Source organism: Gymnoscopelus braueri (genome assembly GCF_963280865.1).
Source record: "Gymnoscopelus braueri genome assembly, chromosome: 10".
In the NCBI taxonomy this organism is placed as follows: Eukaryota; Metazoa; Chordata; class Actinopteri; order Myctophiformes; family Myctophidae; genus Gymnoscopelus; species Gymnoscopelus braueri.
In genome coordinates, this window is record NC_137611.1 from 41,096,603 (window position 1) to 41,103,757 (window position 7,155).

The following is a 7,155-nucleotide window of genomic DNA, read 5'->3' on the forward strand; positions in this document are numbered from 1 at the left end:
CCATTGTGGTCGAAGGCATACTCTCTGTTGTGGGAGCAATCATCATGCTTGTCTCTGTTGTGGGAGCAGTCATCGTCTCCAATGTGGGAGCAGGCGTAGTGTCTGTTTTGGGAGCAGTCATAGTGGGAGCAGGTGGTGCTGTCATCGCCAACATGGGAGCCATCATCCTATTCGTGTCCAATGTGGGATCGATCGTCATCGTTGCGTCTGTCATGGGAACAGTATGTGTCGTGGTTTCCATCATAGTATTAGGCGGCAGCGTCTCCGAAGTGAAAGCAGTCGTCATTGCCGTCTCCAACGTAGGAGCAGTTATCATTGTCTCTGACGTAGGAGCAGTCATCATTGTCTCTAACGTAGGAGCAGTCATCATTGTTGTCTCCGAAGTGGGAACAGTCATCGTCGTGGTCTCTGTCGTGGGAGCAGTCATCATGGTCACGTCTGTGGTCGCAGCAGTCATCTCCAACATCGGAGCAGGCATAGTCTCCGTCGAAGGAGCAGTCATCATTGTGGAAGCAGTCGTCGTTGTCGTCTCCAACTTGGGAGCAGTCGTTGTCTCTGATGTGGGAGCAGCCGTTGTGGTCGCTGGAGTAGGCATTGTTGACGTAGGAACAGTACTCATCTGCGTTTGTTCACAAATAGGAATTATTGTAAATCCCCAAAGTTCCATGACCCCTGCAGGCGTTGTGGTCTCTGTCGTGGGAGCAGTGCTAGTCTGTGTTCTATCATCTATAGCAGTAACAAAAGCACTTGGTGGAATTTCACCAAATTCCCAAAGGTCTTTTGCAAATGAAGCTGATGTTTTTAAATCTGTGGTTGAAGGGGTTCTAGTCTTCAACGGTGTTCCAGATGAAGGACTTGAAGTTATCATTGGCATTGTTGGATCGAAAGACTCAGAAGGAATTTCTTGGTAACCCCAAAGGGTCCATGGGTCACTTTCTACATTTCTGGCAATACGATGTGACCTTGCAGTCCTCTGCCAGGACTCAAAAGAACAACATTCCACTATCTTTGACAATTCTTCAGTAGTTCCGCAATAACCCAGTTGAATGTCGGGACTGCCATACTGTGAACAAAACAGAGAGGTCACACTGACATGAATCTGTACATACACCATCTGTACTCAGACATGTCATGGCAAACACAGTCCAGATATTATGACATGGCCGCACATGACATGGCAAACAAAATCAAGATATTATGGCATGGCATGACATGTCATATTTGTTACCATGCTAATCACTAGCACACCGGAAACGATTTGGATTGGGGATCCTAAACTTGAAAATGTGCATTCTATTCTCAGGGTTACCCTCAGAATTTATCTTAGCAGTAGGCTACCACTAGGGTGCTGTGGGTCTGGTACACGCAAGCATTTGCACTGCAGAGGATTTTCTTAATGCTGTCCAAAAACGTTAACTACATCTATGGCTTGTAGGAACAGATTGAAATCATTATTTCTCAAAAGACAATCCGTATAGTAGCCACTTTACTGCTGAAGGTTAGTTAGCAGAACAAACTACTAACTGGCACGGCCCAAAACGTGACATGACATCACATACAGTACACTTTAAAGAGATCGACTTTAAGATGGACAGACTATTTTTGTCTACCTACTACAACAGGGGGTCTTCAACGTTTTTCAGGTCAAGGACCCTATAGCTGAGAGAGATATGAAGCAGGAACCCCCAATACGTAATGTATAAAATTGTGTTGCAGACTTTACATTTTCACACATTAAGATAGCTTCATAGACTTGTTTGACTGCACTGTCATCACTGTTGTGTTTACACATGATCTGTTCTATTAATATGAATCCACGTTAATGTGTATATTCAGACATTTAACCACTCAAGCCCTCAATACTTAGTAAACTTGACCTTTCACTCTGTACTTGGTCTGCTCTTTTTTCCCCCTCCACACTAAACCTCTTTGCTGAAAATAGCCGATAGTGTGCTTGTAGATCTGCTATTTTTGGCAAAAGTTCTCCTCAAAATAGGGATGCTAGCTAGGGTTCAAGCGGCCCGCCTGTAGTAACTCTGAGGACCCCTAGGGGTCACTGACCCCCTGTTGAAGACCCCTGTACTACAACATAACTACATATACTTTAAATAACTATACATGCCAATGCATCATTTTGAACACTTTTTAGGACCAACATTTCAAACACTTGAACCTTCTTCAGTACACTTCCAACAGGTATAATTTCACAGTGATGTCTGTTCTCCCACAGGTACCTGAGGCAGCTCTTCTGGTCTAGAGTCTGGAGAGCTGATGGGACTCTTACAAATGGCTGTCACATTCTTCCTCAGCAGGCGGCCAAAGAACTGCAGATCCACTGCATTATATTTTACTCCATCCAGAGTCTATGAAGAGATGCAATACCCTTTATTATGACAACTCCTGTTGGATAAAGTTTCATTCAATTCATAGCTTCATTTCTATTATAGATTTGATTTAGCAAGTTATTTACCCATTGTCTGAAGTTGCAGCCTGTGTAGGAAAACTTCGACAGCACCCAAGACCCATTGTTCAATGAGTCAGTGTGCTTGCGACAGTGTGCAGGCAGACAGGTCAATCTCATTAGCTGCTTCCCAACTGCAGATATATTGACATTCAAGTTCCATATAAACCGTCGTCATCTCTAAAGCTGTATTGTATGACATCACCATCAGAACAAATGAGGTAGCCAATTAGTGGAGAGTGGGATTTCAAAACAGGATACAGCGCTCAAACGCAACACTGAGATTACCCAAATAAGTAAAAAGATAGCACGTCATCAAAGAACTCATTGAGTGCCATTAACGTGTTTCACGTGTTTTTACCGCTATGGCGGTTTTGAAAAAATAGTTTAAAAAAAATAAAAATAAAGAATTTGCAGCTCCATCCACTCCTTGTTTAACGTATAACTGAAAAAGGCTGTATCTCGCTTCCTAAGCACTTTTTTTTTACTTTGAAAAAAACTCACTGGCACTGGGACAACATAATATAGAAATAATTCTGGCAATTCTGGCACTCAATGAGTTAAATGAGGCATTAAAACCACATTGGACAAGTAAAATGTTGGATAAATTAAAAAGTAGCCTACAAAGGCTGTTATAAATATCAATAAGACCTATTAGTCTTAGGAAATGGGCCTACAGGCCAATATTAATATAAAAGTACATAGTCATCAATTATTTGATGCATTGATATATTGATCATTTAATAAAGAGCAAATGTTTGACCATTAAAAAATAAGTGCCAAAGCTGAGCTCTGGTGCACTCCCTGCCCTGCTCAGGCTTCTACTACTGCTGGTTGTGAATGCAAGATGACTGGGCCCTATGCACATTTATATCTGTATTTATTAGGCAGGGCAACAGATCATTTCAAGTGCTATGCTGATGAAAAATGTATCAGATTTATTCCATTCCATTCCAGATTGGCTATGATTGACTTCCAAAGCTTGTAGACCCTGTGTGTGTAACCAACCTGGCCTGGCAGAGATCTGCACTCATGACGATCGCACTTTTGTTGTATTTAGCTCCATCTCTACATGCCAACTTCTTACGAAAATGGAATATATCTTGAATGCAACATTCAGTCATCCTAAAATTGTAATTGCATGTGCCCTCTATGAGCGCACCCCAAAAGGGCTTTCACTTCTGCCCATAGGGGATGTCCCAAAGGCAAAACATTGCCTGTCATACAAATTTCCCCCCGGAGCTTCCATCACATTACATTACAGTCATTTAGCAGACGCTTTTATCCAAAGCAACTTACAATGAGTGCATTCAACATAGGTAGGGAACGAAACTACTAATCACCAGAAGTACTAAGTGCATTCTCTTCTTAAAACAAGCAACTAAGAGTATACCTAGCGCTAAAGTAAAAGTGCAATATATCAGCTACCTACTTTCATAAACAGATGAGACAAAGTAGGAAAATCAAATGAGCAAGAGCTAAAACAAATAAGTGTATCGAATAAACATGATCCAATAAGACAAGAGCTCGTACTTCCTTAGACAGCCCTGTGTAGCCAACCGGCTTGGTGGAGTTATGTTGCTAATTATGGTTTATTTATGTTCTTACTGTGTTTATTGCTGATTGCTTATTTGTGTCTTTGAGCTGTAGGCTATGTCTTATTGTTCATGTTGATGGCTTTTGAATTTGTGATTTAGCCTGTACAGCACATTGGGCAACGACAGTCATTTTTAAATGTACTGTACAGTACTTTTATAATACATAATTTTGACTTGACAAATTGTACATTGAGAACATTTTGGTTCAGACACTTTGAATAAATAGCCTAAATATCTTTGTCAATCCCAGTGGTTCTCAAAGTGGTGTCCAGGGACCCCCAGCTAAATCATTGATCGTTATGAACCAAATGCCCTAAAATAAGTCTTCACTCCAAGAGATGGCTCCATTTGTACACTCTCTGAGTTATGGGGTTGGCCTAAACAAGCATCCAAAATGGGAGCCCTTGAAACTTAAAAGTTTGAGAATCATTGACCTCTCCTCCTACCACTCAATTAGAACATGAAGACATAGGTGAATGCAATTAACGTCTTGGTAGAGAATGGAAAAAGTTGAGAACTGCAAGCAAACACACTTAGTGCAGTCCTGAAACCTTTAACTCACCTTTCCAATGTATTGCTGAATGCCTGATCTTTGAAAACCTTAAAATGACTCTTCCATTACCACAGTAAGGCTGGTTGACATCATGAGATGGTTCACCAGTTCTGGAATTGTTCTGGTGATCTGAAAATACATGTAACAGTAAAGCTGGTCAAGATTTAAGTCACATTAATGTAGTCTACTTAATTTCAACAAGATTGTCCAGTGTGATATTATAGGGATATTACATTTTTGAAGTGCGTGTGGGGTTGATGGTGGGGAAACGTGTCCCTTGTGCGTGCTATGGACATGGGTTGCTGGGCCAGACATTGCTGGGCCTGTGCTAGCCTTGGATCACAAGACCGTCATCTGTCACAGTCTTGGATGATCTTTAGAATAGTGTTTGCACTTTCTCCCTTTTTAGTCTGTATATCTACATTACCCTTCAAATTTCAAATACAAAGTGCTAACCCCATGGCCACGGACGTTACAATTATGTACGGCTCCTAAGTACATTCCGTATATTCCGTATTGTTCAATAAAAAGCATTTTAATCCGATTGGTGGCCATTTTCTCACAGTTATAACGTATCAGTGTGCAATACACCTCCCAACCAATAGGGTCACGTAGTTGAATGCATATGAAGAAAATACGGGGGAAATGGCCACCAAGTGGATTAAAATGCTTTTTATTGAACAATACGGAATATAGAGGTAATTCTGAGGGCCCGTACGTAATTTTAACATCCATGGCCATGGGATAAGCACTTTATATTTGAAATCTGAACGTGTATGTAGATGTACGGACCAAAAACGGAGAAAGTGCAAACACTATTTTGAAAATCATCCATGACAGTCATGTATCAGGGCTAGGTCTGGGAGTGCCAGTGAGGCAACTATTCCATCAGTGGATAACCCTCGCATAGGACATTAAATCACACCAGAAATGTTATAGGACCGAACCCAATTAAGCTTTTTGATTAGCCGAACTAGTCCTTCTGTGGATCTCCGTCTCACCTTTGAGATTCTTCCAAACGGGCACAAGAAATGTTTTACTGGTCGGGGAATCGACAGAGTCAGAAGCCTTAAATCCATAACCATTAAACTCTCGATGCCGACCAGCAAAACCTCCGTTTAACTCGTCTTTAGGTGTGTTGAACCGGGCTAGTGCCAAACTAACACCAACCCAAGCCATCAATACAGACGCACTGAACGGAGTGATGGCTCTCCAGCCCATGATCGTAGCAATACAAAGAGGTGCTCAATGAGATGCTCTCACACTAATGAGCTCAATTAAGAACGGAATTCATTGTGTCAGTGGTGGTGGTAAAAAGTACTCACATTTCTCACACCAACAGTAGAAGTCCGGAATTAAAAATGTACTTGAGTAAAAGTACAAAAGTATTGGTATCAAAATATACTTAAAGTACCAAAAGTAGAAAGTACTCACTATGCAGAATGTCCCATTTCACAAGTTTTCAAATGAATACATTTTATAAAAATCTTTTGAAAATAGCAGATCTACATGCTCACAACGTGTCGCAAAGCTTGTAGATCATCTATTTTCAAATAGCCAAAGTATAGGGTTGAAGTGGTTAATGTTTTTTTTGTAATAATATTCAAAATCTTCAAAGTAACTAGTAACTAAGTTTTCAAATAATTGTAGTGGAGTAAAAAGTACAATATTTGTCTCTGAGATGTAGTGCAGTAGAAGTAAAAGTATTGAAAATACTCTAGTAAAGTAAAAATAAAAAAACTCAAAATTATACTTAAGTACAGTATTTGCAGTACATGTACTTAGTTACTTTACACCACTGCGTTTTCAGGCCGAAGACATGCAAAGACACTGAGAGAGAGACGAAGTAGCGACCTCTAGTGGCTACTACCTAGGCCTAATGTATAAAATTGTGTTGCAGATTCAACTTCTTCATAATTTCGTATAGCTTCATGACAGCCCTATCATCAGAAATGTGTAGCCTAAATTATTTTCTTTTTGTTACACATAATATTTTCTATTAATATATTGGATTCATGTTAATATGGATTTCAGACATTTAACCACTTAATCCCACACTACTTGGTAAAGTGGACCTCTACACCATATCTCTTTGCTGAAAATAGCAATCTACAAGCTCACAATGCATTTTGCACTTAGATCTGTAGATCTATTCTCAGGAAATGTTTCAACCAGAATAAAGACGCTTGGGTTCAAGCTGTTAATGTAAAATGTAAAAAAAGTTCCTGTCACAAAGATGTGGCAGCTCCCCTGATAACTCTGAGGACCCCTTAGGGTCCCAGACCCCCTGTTGAAGACCCATGCCCTAAACCTACGTGGAGTCTGGAGTGTGAGATCACCCTGTATCTTTACGACATCGTTATGTCTAAGGTTATGTCTAAGGTTATGTCTAACCTTAGACATAACATTAGTCTAGTAGTGTGTGTTCCGTCACAGAGTTGACAAAACTGGCATTTTTACTTGTCCCTTTTAAAGTAGTTTTTGAAAACCTAATTCACAACACCAGTCATTTTTTTCACAAAATATACATGTGATGCATACGA